General features: G+C 40.3%; 1 pseudogene; it reads left to right on the top strand.

Moving 5' to 3' along the window:
- Window positions 1–4,841: 4,841 nt before the first annotated feature.
- LOC113047750 (uncharacterized protein K02A2.6-like) lies at window positions 4,842–7,864 on the top strand (annotated as a pseudogene).
- Window positions 7,865–8,201: the final 337 nt, after the last annotated feature.

Below are 8,201 nucleotides of genomic sequence, written 5' to 3' on the forward strand. Positions count from 1 at the left end.
CGATTTCTTGAGTGCAATGGCCAATCAAGTGACGGAATCCACTCACCGCTCAAAACGCAGAAATTCTGTTCAGTGCTGAGTTCTGCATGCTCGCAAATTTGGGATGTTGTGTAATGGGAGATTCGTATCATGGATATGCTGCCAACACATCTGGAGCAACTGCGTGATTTTATGGATTTTTTTTTTTTTTTTTTAACAATTAGTAAGGGGAAATACCTTCAGGTATCTTAATGCACCCAGTCTTTTTATGAAGAAAACATGAAGAGGTCACGTCATCACAGATTTTTAAGGGGGCTGACAGCTTAACTGCATATTTTTAAGGGGGGCTAAGATAGAAGTCAGGGGTCTGGCACTGCGGTCCACATGTGGAAATCAGCTTTAGATTTTCTCCTCGGCTAATGGACTTTATAAAAGCTCTGATTTTGCAACTAACCTCTCTCTCTGTCTCTCATTGGTTAGAATGTACGGTTGGCCAGGTGAGTACACTTCTGCGCACAGCTCTACAGAAGTGCTTTACACAGATGAACAAAGTGAGGGCTGTGAGTCACACACACTTCCAGCTTGTTAACACACACACACACACACACACCCATACACACTGTATTTCACCACTTACAAAGAACTACCATATAACTGCTCTTAATGTCTCTCTTACTTTTTTTCAGTCTGTCTCACCTCACTTTTTCAGTCTGAAAAATAGAATTCTGTACATATAAAAAACAGTGTTACTAATATGTGTAAGTATTTAATCTTTCTTTTCTAAAGACTTCTTTCTTTTCTATTAATTTGCAGAGACAACTAAGCTATTTGTTATAAATATTGTGCAATATAACAAAATGCTCCAACCAGGTCTATATATATATATATATATATATATATAGGCTCAGGAAGAGTAGGCTCAGGAAGAGCTTCTTCCCTGAGGGTGTGACACTTCTGAACGCCACACCACCAATCTAACCTGCACCTGCTCTCTTACTGCACTGGTCACAGTAATTTACATACATTGTATTTGCACTATTCATATTTTGCACATGGTTAAAGCTATTACACTATAAATTGTCTAAAGTTGTTACTGTACAAGCACAGTTAACTATTTCTATAAAAAATATCATTGCACTACTGTTATTTTGAATAGAATACATTGTTTAACAATATGTTTGCACTCTTCCAACGGTATTTATTACCACTGTTCTCACGTTGTTGCTGTTCATAATGTATATATAATCCTTCATTGCTCTGTTATTAATGTACATACAATCCCTACATTGCATTCATATTTATATTCTGTATATACTCTGCTCAATATTTTATATAGGATCTCCACTGTACATTATTTATATCATAGCTTTACTTACTTTGCACTTTTATGTACAGTACAGACCAAAAGTTTGGACACACTGTCTCATTCAAAGAGTTTGCTTTATTTTCATGACTATGAAAATAGTAGATTCACACTGAAGGCATCAAAACTATGACTTAACACATGTGGAATTATATATGGAATTATAAAAAAAAGTGTGAAACAACTGAAAAAATGTCATATTCTAGGTTCTCCAAAGTAGCCACCTTTTGCTTTGATTACTGCTTTGCACACTCTTGGTATTCTCTTGATGAGCTTCAAGAGGTAGTCACCTGAAATGGTCTTCCAACAGCCTTGAAGGAGTTCCCCGAGAGATGCTTTGCACATGTCGGCCATTTTGTTCCGGTGACTGTGGAGGCCAGGTCATCTGGCGCAGCACCCCATCACTCTCCTTCTTGGGTAAAAAGCCATTGATGCCTTCAGTGTGACTCTACAATTTTCATAGTCATGAAAATAAAAAAAAAACTCTTTGAATGAGAAGGTGTGTCCAAACTTTTGGTCTGTACTTCTGGTTAGATGCTAACTGCATTCCATTAGCTCTGTACTTGTACTCTGCATAATGACAACAAAGTTGAATCTAATCTAATATATATATATATATATATATATATATATATATATATATATATATATATATATATATACATACACACACACACTTTCAAGACATTTTCCAAGATACAGCCCCATTTTTTTCAATGCTTTTTCATTACATTTAACAAAACAAGTGTGTCCATTAAATAAAAAAAAAAAATTACAGTATTTACCACATTTCTGCTGTTAAATGTTCCAGTCAATTCCCCACTAATTTTAATGGCAGTTTAACTTTTCGGTTCCTTTTCACTCACAGTCCTTTTAATGTGGTCTTTTTTTTAAATAGAATTACATTTAATTTAAATTAAATTGATTTATATATATATATGTTTTTTACCTGCAGTTTATTTTCCCGTCTTGTTCTCACAATTGTGTGCTCCAATCTATATAATCAGCCTAAACTTTTCTCACAAAGCAATAAACCATGTATAATGCCCCCTGGCTGCCTGAGGCAAAAAATAAAATGAAATAAAATAAAATAAATAAAATAATCCTTTTTAATCATCAGTTTTCTTAAAGCTGAAGTGTATAGTGCCACTAGTGTGATTTAACTGAATGGTAACAATTTAATAATGTTCATTAGTTAACTACTTTAGTTAACATGAACCAAGGATGAGCAATACTTCTACAGCATTGATTAACATTGGCTAATGTTAATTTCAACATTTACTAAAAAGTTGTGCTTGTTAACATTAGTTAATGCACTGAGAATTAACATGAACAGCTGTATTTTCATTAACATTAACAAAGATAAATACTGTAATACATGTATTGTTCATTGTTTGTTCATGTTAGTTAATACATCAACTAATATTAACTAAAGTAAATGTTGGTTTTGTGAGCCCACCCTCTGTTTAGCCATTGGTTGGACAAACTCATATGCACAAAACTCACTCCATTGGTTAAGTCACTGTTGCTGTAACGTATAAAATGAGAAGCATCAAAAAGATCTTTGATAGTGCCACCAAGCCACAGTTTTAGGGAAAATCAATGTACACAGGGTTGACTTTGCTACACCTTTAACATCAGAACCGTGGTCGTTGTATACGTAAAACCGCCAGCATGTCAAATTTACAGCATGCACATTACCGTACATTACCAGCCCTTTCGCGGCTGTAGACGGTAATGTTTTCTCTTGGTTCATATCTCTTGGTTCATGTCAAATTAATTTGGATAAATAAGTCGCACCTGACTATAAGTCGCAGTACCAGCCAAACTGTGAAAAAAAGTGTGACTTATAGTCCGGAAAATACGGTACTACTATTTTGATATGGATAAAAAAACATTATGTCAGTGTATTTATCAAGGATCCAGCCATACCACCCTTCACATTAACCAGGTCACTCTCACCTGCTTACTAATCACTGCCACCTGTCTCTACCAATCAAGTTCCCTTTATTAACCGGGGGTGGGGCTTAATGCGGGGGGCGGGGCACGGTCATAATGTATATAATGAAGAAATCTGAAGATTGTTATAAAAATACAAATCTGACATGAAAATCTGTCTATGAAAACATGAACACATGTTAAGGACAGGTTAGATTATGATTATGATCAAGCAATGTTATTAATAAAGGAGCAAGAAATATCTGCCTGAGGTGAAGAGTGTACCAATAAACGGAAGCTAATTCTATGACACATCCTATGATAAATCAGATAACTGAGATACATATCAGACATAACATTACAACTTGTATCAGCACAAAAGGATGATAAGTTATGCGTTAGACCGAGAGAGAGAGAGAGAGAGAGAGAGAGAGAGAGAGAGAGAGAGTGAGAGAGAGAGAGCGCGCGAGCTCCCTTTGATGCGTTTTCATGATAGCGCGCTGAAAGATGGGCAAGGACAGATTTTACTATAGATTCCTATAAAGTTCTCATTATAAATGTATGGCAGATTTGTGCTATATTCTCATCTACGTTATTAAGTGTAATGGGTGTAATTAAGTTTTATTTTTAAGTTGAGTTTTATTTTCCATGAACCACCTGTGCGTTTTCGAAGCCATATGAATTGAATTATGTCCACAAATATGACGGAAAAAAAGCTCGGCTGCATTATTATAACATCAATAATAACAATAATAACAGGGTGTCCGCGGGGTTTTAAAAAGTATTAAAAAGTGATAAATCAAAACATATGGACTTCTCCGAAGTCTTAACGCGCCAGAAAAACCGGGAGAGAAAAGCTTCAAGCACATTACAGACACGCTACAGCAGCACTTCTCGCCGAAGCCCCTGGTCATCACGGAGCGTTTTCGTTTCCATCGGCGGAATCAGGAGGAGAGCGAGTCGGTGACACAGTATGTTGCAGTGCTTAGAGGGTTGTCAGAACACTGTGAATTTGGGGGACATTTGGATGATGCACTTCGCGATAGATTTGTGTGTGGCCTAAAGAGTGAGGCTACTTAAAAACGCTTGTTGACTGAGTCTACGCTGACGTTTCAGAGAGCGGTAGAGTTGGCGGTCTCCATGGAAACAGCGTCACGTGAAGCACACCAACTCAGCGGATCACTGACGGTAAATGCAATCTTTATCAAAGAGTAAGACTGGGAACAAATGCAAATGATGCGGAAAAAATAACCATAATGATGATGATTGTTGTCTTAAAGACAAAAACTGTAATGTTTGTGGATAAAAAGTCCATATCAGTCGCGTTTGCAGGAAAAGTAACGTTTATGATGACAGAAAAACAAAGAGTGGAAAAACAGCAAAAGCTGCAGGGCCAACGAAAGCATTTAAGCAGAAAGGCTACATAAAAAAGGGAAATGATGCTGATGCAGTGTCTAATGAGGATGACACAGACTCAGATTTAGCTCTGTATAAACTGTCGCAGCCAGGAGAAAAGTCTAGTATCACCGTGAAACCAGAAATTGAAGGTACACCACTGGAAATGGAACTGGACACGGGCGCAGCAGTGTCATTGATCTCAACAGAGACTTATGATCGAATATTGAAACACCTGCCCCTATGCTCAACGGACATTGTTCTTCGAACATACACTGGGCAAGCATTGCGTCCTGAAGGTGTAATTGATGTGCATGTGAAATTGGGCAAGCAGACAGCTGTTCTTCCATTGTATATCGTGCAAGGAGACTATCCACCACTCTATGGCAGAGAGTGGTTGCGTCAGATCAAAATGAACTGGAAAGAAATTAAAGCAGTCAGATTGAAGACGCTTGAATCTGTGTTGCAGAAACATGCTGCTATTTTCTCTACACATTTGGGAGAAATGAAGAACATCACCGCTAAAATAACATTGAAACCTGAAAACAAACCCAAGTTTTGCCAGCCCAGAGTCGTTCCGTATGCTCTTCGTCCAAAAGTCGAAACGGAGCTGAAACGTCTCACTGAAATTGGAGTATTGTCACCAGTAGAGCATAGTGAATGGGCTACTCCAATAGTTCCTGTTGTAAATAAAAATGGAGACGTGCGCATCTGTGGTGATTTTAAGGTGACGATAAACCCTGTCTTACACATTGAATACTATCCATTACCGCGCATTGAGGACCTGTTCGCTTCATTAGCAGGGGGACAGTGTTTCAGCAAATTGGACTTGTCACATGAGGGTCGAAGAGGATTCCAGGAAGTTCCTTACAATTTCTACACAAAAAGGACTATTCCAGTACAATCGCCCTTCCATTTGGGATCTCTTCGGCGCAAGCTATTTTCCAGAGAGCTATGGACCAAATATTACAGGGTCTGCCAAATGTCCATTGTTACCTGGATGACATTCTGGTTACCGGGCGGACTGAAGCTGAACACCTGGAAAACCTGGATGCAGTCCTTGGACGACTGGAGCAGTTTGGGTTGCATGCTGAAAAAGGGAAATGTGACTTTTTCAAGGACTCACTGGAATACTTGGGTCACATAATTGATGCAGAAGGTTTGCACAAGTCACCTAAAAAAGTACATGCAATTGTCAATGCGCCAATTCCATCAAACATCACACAGCTAAGATCATTTCTAGGCCTGTTAAACTATTATGGGAGATTCATACCCAATCTGGCAAACATAGCGAATCCTTTGAATGCCCTGTTGTGTAAAGGGAAACGCTGGCAGTGGTCTGAGGAGTGTGATGCTGCATTTAAAAAGGCAAAAGAACAATTGGTGTCACAAAATGTTTTGACACACTATGACCCTCAGAATGCAATTCGGCTTGCATGTGATGCATCACCTTATGGCATTGGTGCCGTCATTTCCCACATCCTACCCAGCGGTAAAGAAAAGCCAATAGCTTTCGCATCACGCACACTTAGCAAGGCAGAACAGAATTATGCACAGATTGAGCGCGAGGCTCTAGCCATAGTGTTTGGGGTCAGAAAATTCCATCAATATCTTTGCGGACGGAAATTCACGCTTTTCACGGATCACCGCCCCCTTACTACGATCTTTGGGCCACAAAAAGGAATTCCGTCTATGTTGGCAGCACGGATGCAAAGGTGGGCATTACTTTTGTCTGCGCACAATTATACAACAGAGTACAAAAGAGCTGAGCATCATGCAAATGCTGATGGTCTTTCCCGTCTGCCGTTACAAGTAGAACACAGTGAGAAAATGGATGCAGTAGAGCTATTTTACCTCGAACAAATGGAGAAAATCCCTGTCAGTGCCACGGATATCCGACGTGAGACTATGAGTGACTCAACCTTGTCTACAGTCATCGAAACGGTCATAAAAGGGACCCAAGCTGTCAACCTGACTGGTTATAACGAACTCTCACCTTTCATCTCCAAACGCGCTGAGCTGTCCGTCCAACACGGGTGCTTAATGCGGGGCATGAGAGTTGTGGTTCCCCTTAAGCTGCGGAAAAGAGTACTGGAGGAACTGCACACTGGCCATCCAGGAATTGTCAGAATGAAAGCCATTGCTCGCAGTTATGTGTGGTGGCCTGGTATTGATGCTGACATTGAACTGTGCGTGAAAATGTGTCAGTCATGTCAACAAATACAGAAAATGCCACCCCAAGCACCCCTCCACCCATGGGAGTGGCCAAGCAGACCATGGGAACGTATTCATGTAGATTTTGCTGGCCCATGTGAGGGTCACATGTACCTAGTCGTAGTTGATGCACATTCGAAGTGGCCTGAGGTGCAGTTGATGACATCAACAACAGCGGGGAGGACAATTGAAGTTTTGCGGAACCTTTTCAGTCATTATGGACTGCCTGAAGTCCTGGTGAGTGATAATGGACCACAATTTGTCTCTCAGGAGTTTGTAACTTTCCTGAAAGCCAACCATGTGAAGCATATCCGTTCAGCCCCATATCATCCTGCAACCAATGGGCAGGCTGAGAGGTTTGTTCAGTCGCTAAAACAAGCATTGAAGGCATCTAAGGGTTCTTCCACTGTTCAGAGACGGTTGGAAACATTCTTGCTGACGTATCTCAACACACCACATCCAACGACTAGAGAGGCCCCTTCTATGTTGTTTTTGGGACGACAACTGCGCACACGGCTGGATGCCTTGAAACCCAGTGTGATAGCTGCTGTGCGACTCTCACAGACCTCCCAGGTCCTCCGCCGTGCTGGTCGTTCAAAACCAAGACAGTTTGGAGTCGGCGATGCAGTTCTGGCTCGTGATTACAGAGGGAGAGAAAGATGGACATCAGGTGTGGTGACGGCTCAAAGTGGTCCAGTGTCTTATAGTGTGGATGTAGGAACTTCTGCGGAATGGCGACGCCATGCTGATCAACTCTTGTCCATTCCGAATCAAACAGCTGAAGCTCAGGTGACACAACCACCTGACATCAGTGATGTACCGGTTCCTCTACAGACCTCTGTAAATGACACTTCTTCAGCATCACCAACCAGGGAACAGGATGTTAACAGTGACGCATCAGAGTCTCAGATAAATCATGGCAAACTCAACATTCCATCAGTGCAGGTCAGACGTTATCCAGCCATGACATTATAAAGCCATGAGAAACTCCTGTTGAACTGAAATGTAATTAGTTTTTGTAGTTGAGCCTGTTCTGACAAGGGGCAGAATAATCCTCGAACTGGCTCGAGGCAAGAGGCAGTCTACCCTCTACCTCTAGTTAAAAAAAAGAAAAAAAGAAAAAAAAGGCATAATTTTTGAGTAGTTGAAAATGCATTGTTTTTCTTTTTTGTTTGTTGATTAAGAGGGGAGGAAATGTTATGTATGTAATATCGTTATTTCCCCATTGTGCCTGCTGGTGGCACTGCCACTTGTAATTGTGAGTTGTGTTCCTTAAAGTAATAAATCCAGAAGAAGAATAGTATCCCTGAAT

This window comes from Carassius auratus, chromosome 29 (assembly GCF_003368295.1).
Source record: "Carassius auratus strain Wakin chromosome 29, ASM336829v1, whole genome shotgun sequence".
Taxonomy (NCBI): domain Eukaryota; kingdom Metazoa; phylum Chordata; class Actinopteri; order Cypriniformes; family Cyprinidae; genus Carassius; species Carassius auratus.